Raw genomic sequence first — 7,861 nt, forward strand, 5'->3', positions numbered from 1 at the left:
TATGCACCAATGTTCAAAAGAAATGTGGAAAGGGATGATGCAATAAGATACAGGATGCAACAAGAAAGAAATGCAAGGAAAAAAAAGTTGACCTTTGGGTTGATGGGTGCATTTATCCACCAGATCTAGTCACTCAAAGGCCACCACAATTTGAAGGGTTCACATCATTTGTAAAAAAATTTTGGGAAGGCAATGAAGGATTATATGGATACACATGCAAACTTGTCACACAAGGTTTAGCTGGGGTTCATCAAGCCTTGAAAATATGCATATAAGATTATAAGGGAATATGCAGTCTTTGATGGAAAAGGATAGATTATTGGCTAAGAAGGATAGGGAGAACGAGAGCTTACAACAAGCAGTTTCTATCATGGAAGATGCTATGCATGCTACACACATGCAGAATATGGAGTTACAGTCTAAAGTTATGGAATTCGAGAAGGAGAATCAAAACATAAAGAGGAAGCTCACAAAAACTTTGGAGATTTGGCCCACTTTAAAAACTAAAGAAGCACATCTCTGCATCCGATTAATTAAACCAATTCGCCAATTAACCAAAGGAAGTGGATAATATCATTGATGGATATATGCTATCTACTACAATGAGAAATATGTTCCCTCATGCAGAGAATGATACTATTGCCAAAGTCCTAAGCAAGGATATGGTCAAAAATCCATTGGAAAATAGTAAATTCATGGACATTGTAGATGGTGTCGCAAGTGATATCTTAGGGATATGAGCAACTTGTTTATTGCTATAGATGCTCAGGGATTATGCGACAAGGTGGGAGTGAGTTCTGAGTCATATAGTATGCTCTATCAACAATTGGATACATATTTTAAGCAAGTCTTCAAAACTAAGTGAGTAATGTCTCTACCAAAACCATTTCATGTGAAGAAGGCTCGAAAACAACTAAATGAGAAAGTTTTAGAACTAATTGGTAAGCCAACGCATCTGGAAAATACACACATATTGAAGTATGGTTCCAAAGAAGTTTTGTTTGTATTGAATGCATCCAACAACTTTGTATTGGATATATGTGGGGTTGAGATTGCTATGGTCAAGTTCTACAATATGTTTATGGAATAATGTATAGGCAATCTTAATTTTGTCCTCAAACTTGATGAGAGTGAGATTATTAAGGGGCAAAAACTTGAACATGTGAGTATAACACTTATGAATTGAGCATTGGATCCCAACATTGATGAAAACCATCCTTTATACTTCAGTGTACAATCGGAGAATGAAATATGGTGGCTTGCAGTATTTGAAGTACCAAAGGAGGACCATGATGTACTTAACATTGTGCTTTTCAAAAGGCAACTAATCATGGAGGTGGCATCAATGATTACAATTCTATGAGGAAATTATTACAATGGTGATATAGAGATTAGAGATACGATACGAGGAAAAAGAAAAGAAATCCAAAACTTCTCAATTAGAATTTATAAGTAGGACAATATATGAAGTGAGAAAAGCAAGATATGAAAAAAAAACACAGCTAGACAATGCCACACAAAATGGTTGGCAACCCAAGAGAGAGATGGCAAGAAATGGAGACCTAGATAAAGATTATACTTTTGATGCATTTAGAGTCCACAAGAGCATGGGTACTAAGGATATGACACATCAATGCTCCTACCTTTAACATGAGATGTCTTGCAAATTTTGTTTAAAATTTTGAAGGTTTGTCACTATGTTTTTGAAAGTCGATTTCAAACTATGTTTTTTAATTATGAAAAGTTGATTTCGAAATCCTAAGACGACAAAGTTATGAAAATTCCAAACCTTAGAACATTCACTAGCCTAGACTGAAAGGGGCATGAGGGGGGTGGTAGGAGAGAGAGAGAGAGAGAGGTAGGGATGGGGTGGAGAAATGAAATGAAATTATAATTTTAAAGTTCATTTACACCATAATTTGTTTAAAAGTTTCCTACTTAAGTCAAGTCTCTCCTTTCATTTTTTTTCCATTACTCTTCACTCTATCCTCCACCTTTCTATTCTTCATCATCACAACCATGGCAAGTTCCAAGCTTCCTATCAAGAAGGCACCTGCAAGAGCAAGGGCTCAACACTCTTCCAAATCTAGTGAGCGTATTGTGAGTGACAAAGGTCCCCTAGTGGCCAACGATGACCCTACTACAGCTAATAATAGTGGTGCTATTGTGTCCAACAATGGTGGCCCTAGTGTGGTCAATAATGATGGTTTGCCATTGTCTAGAAATGATGATCCACATGCTCTAGTTGCTCCATCTCCCACTACTGCTCCAGCTGGTAATACATATCCCCCAACACATAAGAAGCGAAGATGGAGACCATGCTCAGCTACGCTGTGTGAGATAAGGAAATTTTAGAACAAACTTGATTATTCCTAAGGAACCATTCTCTAGGTTGGTGCGAGAAATATTGCAAGATCTGGAGTTACGGCATCATCACAAGTTCTTTTCAAGGAACCATGCAAGGAATGTGGGGCGATGGTCAAGCCAAGCCTTGCTTGCTCTCCAAGAAGCAACTAAAAGTTACTTGATTGATCTAATGAGTGATTGTCAACTTTTAGCCATTCATGCCCAACATATCACTATTAAGCCCATAGATATGGTTCTTGTTCATAGCATCCACAACAACAAGGATGCATTTAATCTTAATGTCAACAATATGCTTTGAGAAGCTACCTTGTAATTTAATCTATGTTTTTAGCTCAAGTTTGGTTGTAGATTGTAAGGAGCTTAGTTTTGGGTTATCTTTCCAGTAGACCTTCAAGTATTTGATAGCAGTGGCCTACAAAATGGAGCTAAATTTTTCCTAGCTCTAGTTGTATTTGGTGCAATGCATTATCTACCTTGTATTTCATAGTTTCGTAATGCCAAATCCGATATTTGATATTCTATTTTTCCATGATTTCCATTGTGCATATTTTCAAGTTTTTAATTTTCAAAGCCGTTTCATTGAGGATAAATTCAATGCGCAATCACACACATCAATGATCAGTTATATATGGACCAATACACTATATCTTTATAGTATTTAGCGGTTTGGCAACACTATATCCGATATATGATATTCCATTTGACCCATGACTTTTTCTTTTGAATTTTTAAGTTTCTAATATTTCACATAGTTTGGTTGATAACACATTTAATATGTAGTTGTGCACACTCGGTGGTGAGTTTTTATGTTATCAATGAAGTATAATTCAGTTAATGCATTTTTAAAAAATGATTGAACCATCAAATTTATAAATCAAAATCTGGTGAAACTTCACCCACATGTCGGGCATCATCAACTCATAGACATTAAAAAAATTTTCCCATCAGAAGCCTCTAGGACACCTGTCTGGAGGCGCACATCTGGAGTCCTAAATCTGGGGATTTAGGGCCCTAGACACCAGCCTCCGAATAGGTGTCCTAGAGACTTCTGATGAGGCCTTTTTTTTGGGTAGTTGATGTGTCGTAGAGGAGTCTGCATGTAAAATTTCACATCAATCCGACCACTAGTCATATTTTTCCAAAGCCTGGATACATTAATTTAAGTTTAAGGGTTTTTGAAAAGTTTTGCTTAAGTTTAAAGTTTCACCTCATTTTACACATTTCACTTTTGAGTTTTGAGTTTTTTCTCCTAGAAGACATGGCACGCACCAAGCAAGTGGCCCAGAGACACCCCCTAGAAATCCCATGTTCACGCCACCTCCCCCAGCTCCACCACCACCACCATGCCAATATCACAAGCATCGATGGAGGCTAGACACATTGGCTCTTTATGAGATCCACCATTACGAGAAGACTACGCACCTCCTGATACCAAAGGCTCCATTCTAAAAGCTAGTGCGGGAGATTATGAATGACATACTGATTAAGAACAGCAAGGGGCACTTCCCAGATGGATCACGCTTGCAACAACCCAATCATTGGACTGCCCTGCCCAAGCCCTCCTTGCACTACAGGAAGTTGTCGAAGCTTACCTCATCGACTTGTTCAGAGACTCAGTCTATGCAACAATGCATGCAAGGAGAGTCACCGTCATTGATAGGGATTTGTGGATAGTGAGGTTGTTGAGTGTTGAAATGACTTGTTTTTTGGCTGATTTTTGTTGTTTTTGAGAGCTGAATGGTTGATTTTATGGGATGATTGGTTGATTAGGAAGTGGTTTGAGAGTGTTTTGGATTATATTGATTGTGTTTTGGAAGTTCATGATGTTTTTTTATGGTTCTGTGATGTTCTGATAGGTTCTGAATGGTTCTGTATACCTTCTGTTTTGTTTTGTTTTGGTCTGTTTTGTTCTGATTGTCTTCTGTAAGGAGGGATGAAGTATTGATTAATGAAGAATGAGATATTGTGAAAGTTTATTGAATGGTTTGTGAGAGTTTGGAATGATTTGAGAGTGGGTTATGTGGTTTTGATGACCTTCTGTAACCTTCTGTAGGTCTTCTGTAGAGCTTCTGCTTCTGTTCTGTTTCTGTTCTGTTCTGTACTGTCTTTGTTCTGGTACTGTTCTGTAGACTGTTCTGTATGCTTCTGTAAGTGTTCTGTGGAATGTATGTGTGACTTTGGGAAAGTTTTCTAGCCTTCGAAAGAGGTGAATACAAGTGCAAAAGAGCTGAAAGAAGTGGAAGAAGTAGCTGCTGAAGACTCAAGTGAAGACTAGAGTGAAGTGACAGTAGTGAGCCGTGAAGAGACACTGTAGTGGCTCTGGTGACTCTTCATATCAGACATACCTCTTGGGAGGGGTATCCACGACCTAAGAGTGATTATTGAGAGTAATTTTTGAGAGATTGTAGTGAGGATATGATGTATTATTGATAGAGTGAGAGAGAGAGAGTCAGAGATAGCCAATTCTACTGAAATAGAGTGATTGTATATGAGAGATTGAGAGAGAAGACTATGCAGATATTGAAGATGAATACTATGTGATGTATTTCCATTCAAAGATGGTGTAGTTCTTTTCTTTCTTTGTTCTATTGATGGATTTTATGAAGATATTGAAGAATATGGTTGATTCTATTAAAAACCGTGGGAGATCTACATGATGCTGCATGAAGATTTGTTGTGCCTGGTGTTCTTTTCTTCATTGTGATCATATGAAACATGATAAACAAGCTTGTTGATGTTACAAGATAGATTTTCTTGCAAGAGAATTTCCTTTTCCTTGGTGTTCCTCTCGGGCTCCATGTTTTTGGTGCGCAGCCGGGGAATCTTGCCATCAACAAGCACCAAAAGAGGCTAAAAATGAAGGAATTGGCATTGCCAAGAAGAGAAGAATTCAATGGATGATTGTAAAGTTCCTTCTTCCACTGAAGAGTTGGAATTCCTCATAATCAAAGCCACTTTCCACAAGAAGTTCATCCCACAATGGCGGAAACACATCACCATCATGATGCATGCTCTATGTGGTGGATAGTTTTCTCTTCCTGTTGAAGCAGCAGAAACTTGCATCTTGGTGGCAAAGTGTTTGGGAACAAACTGAAGAGCAAAAGCGGAGAGAATGACCATCCATGGAAGATTTGGCATTCATTGAGAAGTTTCCAGATAACATCAAGTGGGAGATTGTGAAGAAGCTTCAGGAGTCTTGGTCTGTAGAGGTTCACAGGGACAAGAAGGAAAAGAGTTGGAATTTGTTCGTGGATGCTCAACAGCAAGATATATGGGATGCTTGGTGTACTGATAATCTTTTGTTTGTTCAATTAGCAACCCACTGGAAGTTGGTAGACAGAGTGTTTTTCACAACATACACTGTTGAAACCATCAGAAGCTGGCATTACTATGATGATGGCACTACCACAATGCTTAGACGTATGCATTTTGACACCTTCAGAACCGAATACCTTCCTCTGTGTAGTGGCATGAAAGCAGAATTCAGGGACGTTGAAAAGAAAGAAGTAGAAGAAATGTTGGCAAGAGAGTCCTACAGAGACTGAGGCCTTCTGTTAACCCTCTGTGGAGCACTAACAACATAGTGGAGCCAACCCCCTGATGAATGATGCAATAAAAAGGCAAGCGTTAGAACGAGTCCAGAGGTACGTGAGAAGAGAGAAAGCAAAAATCAAGGCTGAGAACGAGCTCGCAGCAGAAGCCGCCTTTGATGCCCTTGCGGAACTCTTTACAGAAGTCCCAATGGCACATCAAGCCCTTCCTCTGTTGAGATATCGAGCTCCACTCGTGATACGCCAGGGTGACCGTTGTGTATTTATGTCACCGACTTGTCAGTTGCAGACGCGGTTGGTACACCGCCCATGAATAATAGCTACATGATAGCTATCCTTATCTACTCTAGTTCGTGGCTCAGTTAGTATGCCACCTTAGTTAGTTGAGTTTGGTTTGAGACCCATATTTAGGGTTCTTCTATTTTCTTTGTAAGTGAGTTCTTTTGGCTTACACAACTAAGAAGAGGAAAACTGTTTTCAGCCTCCACCCTTGTGTGTCTTCCCCCATTGTGCAAGCAAGAAAGCTTCAAGCGAGACTCCTTCCTTCTCTCCCACAATCTTGACATGGTATCAGAGCCTTGTTCATGGTAAGGAGCTCAAGAAAGCAAGCCAAGCTCGCGGTGGTCTGGTAAGAGGAGCAGTGTTGCTTTCATTTTCTGTTTTGGGAGCAGATCTCTGCAGGTAGCACAGCCGGAAATTGCAGGAGTGCATTGTCTCAGGTTGAGACGCCCTTCGCGGTGAAGCAAGAGGGCAGTATATGCTGCGGGAAAGGGCTTTAGCCCTTGGCGACCTTGTTTTTTTGATTTGAGGCCATTTCGGGGCCTGTTTTGCAGATGGAAGTTTTCTGCACGCACTCAGGAAAAGGCTCAGTTTTATGCTGTGCAGCCACTGTTCTACAGGTCGGTGAAAAGTTACTGTAGAAATTGCATCGTATGCTTGTGCGCAGAGACATTGGGAGTTTCAGAATCATCCGTGGTTCCTGTTTATGCAAAATCGTCACTAGGAAGTGACTATGTGGTCAAATACCACTTTCGCCAGTTTTGCAGATTTGCCCTTGTGAGGGTGAAGCTGTGTTTTTTGCAGTGACAGAATTTCTTGCAGTATTCTGTAATGGCGTCTGATTCTCTTTCACAGATTGTCACTGAAAAGCTTGACAAGAACAACTTCCAGGCATGGAAGTTTAGAATGACGAATTTCCTTATGGGAAAAGGATATTGGGAATTTGTTGCAGGAAATGAAGAAGAACCAGTTCTTCCTGATGTTCCCAATCAACAACAAATGCAGGCATTTAAAACATGGCATGAGAGAGCCAGGAAAGTTATGTATTGGCTGTCTATCAGCATTTCAGACTCTATGATTGTGCATATTCAGGATGCAAGTACGCCAAAGGAGGCATGGGATACTTTGTCAAAAATGTATAGCACAAATACGCAAGCCAGGAAAATGCAGCTCAAGCAAGAGTTGCACAATGTGCAAAGAGAAAATATGAGCATCAACGACTACCACATGAAGGTGAAGAAGATTGCAGATGCACTTGCTTCCATTGGGTCGCCAGTGGAAGATGATGATTTAGTTTCCGTGACCTTGAATGGTCTAGGAAAGGATTATGCACAGTTTCGGACATCCATTTCAGTTCGTGAAAGATTTCCTGATTTTGAGGAGTTGATTGCTCTTCTAATTTCTGAGGAGCAGAGAAATGGTGGTGCATCTTCTTCAGGAGGAACTTCAAAAGAAGCTGTCTTCTACTCAAATGCTGGAAGAGGTAGAGGCAGAGGTAGAGGAGGCCGATTTGGAGGCCGTGGCAGAAATCAGAATATGCAGCAAACTCAAGAAAACCAGTCCTATGGAGGAGGACGTGGTAACTCTAGAGGCAGGGGGAGCCAAAGAGGTCGTGGTGGATGGCAAAGAGGTCAAAATGCAAACAGTAATGTTGAATGCTACTA

The sequence above is a fragment of the Lygodium microphyllum genome, chromosome 27 (genome assembly GCF_053477565.2).
Source record: "Lygodium microphyllum isolate KBCC chromosome 27, Lygodium_microphyllum_v1.1.10, whole genome shotgun sequence".
Lineage (NCBI taxonomy): Eukaryota > Viridiplantae > Streptophyta > Polypodiopsida > Schizaeales > Lygodiaceae > Lygodium > Lygodium microphyllum.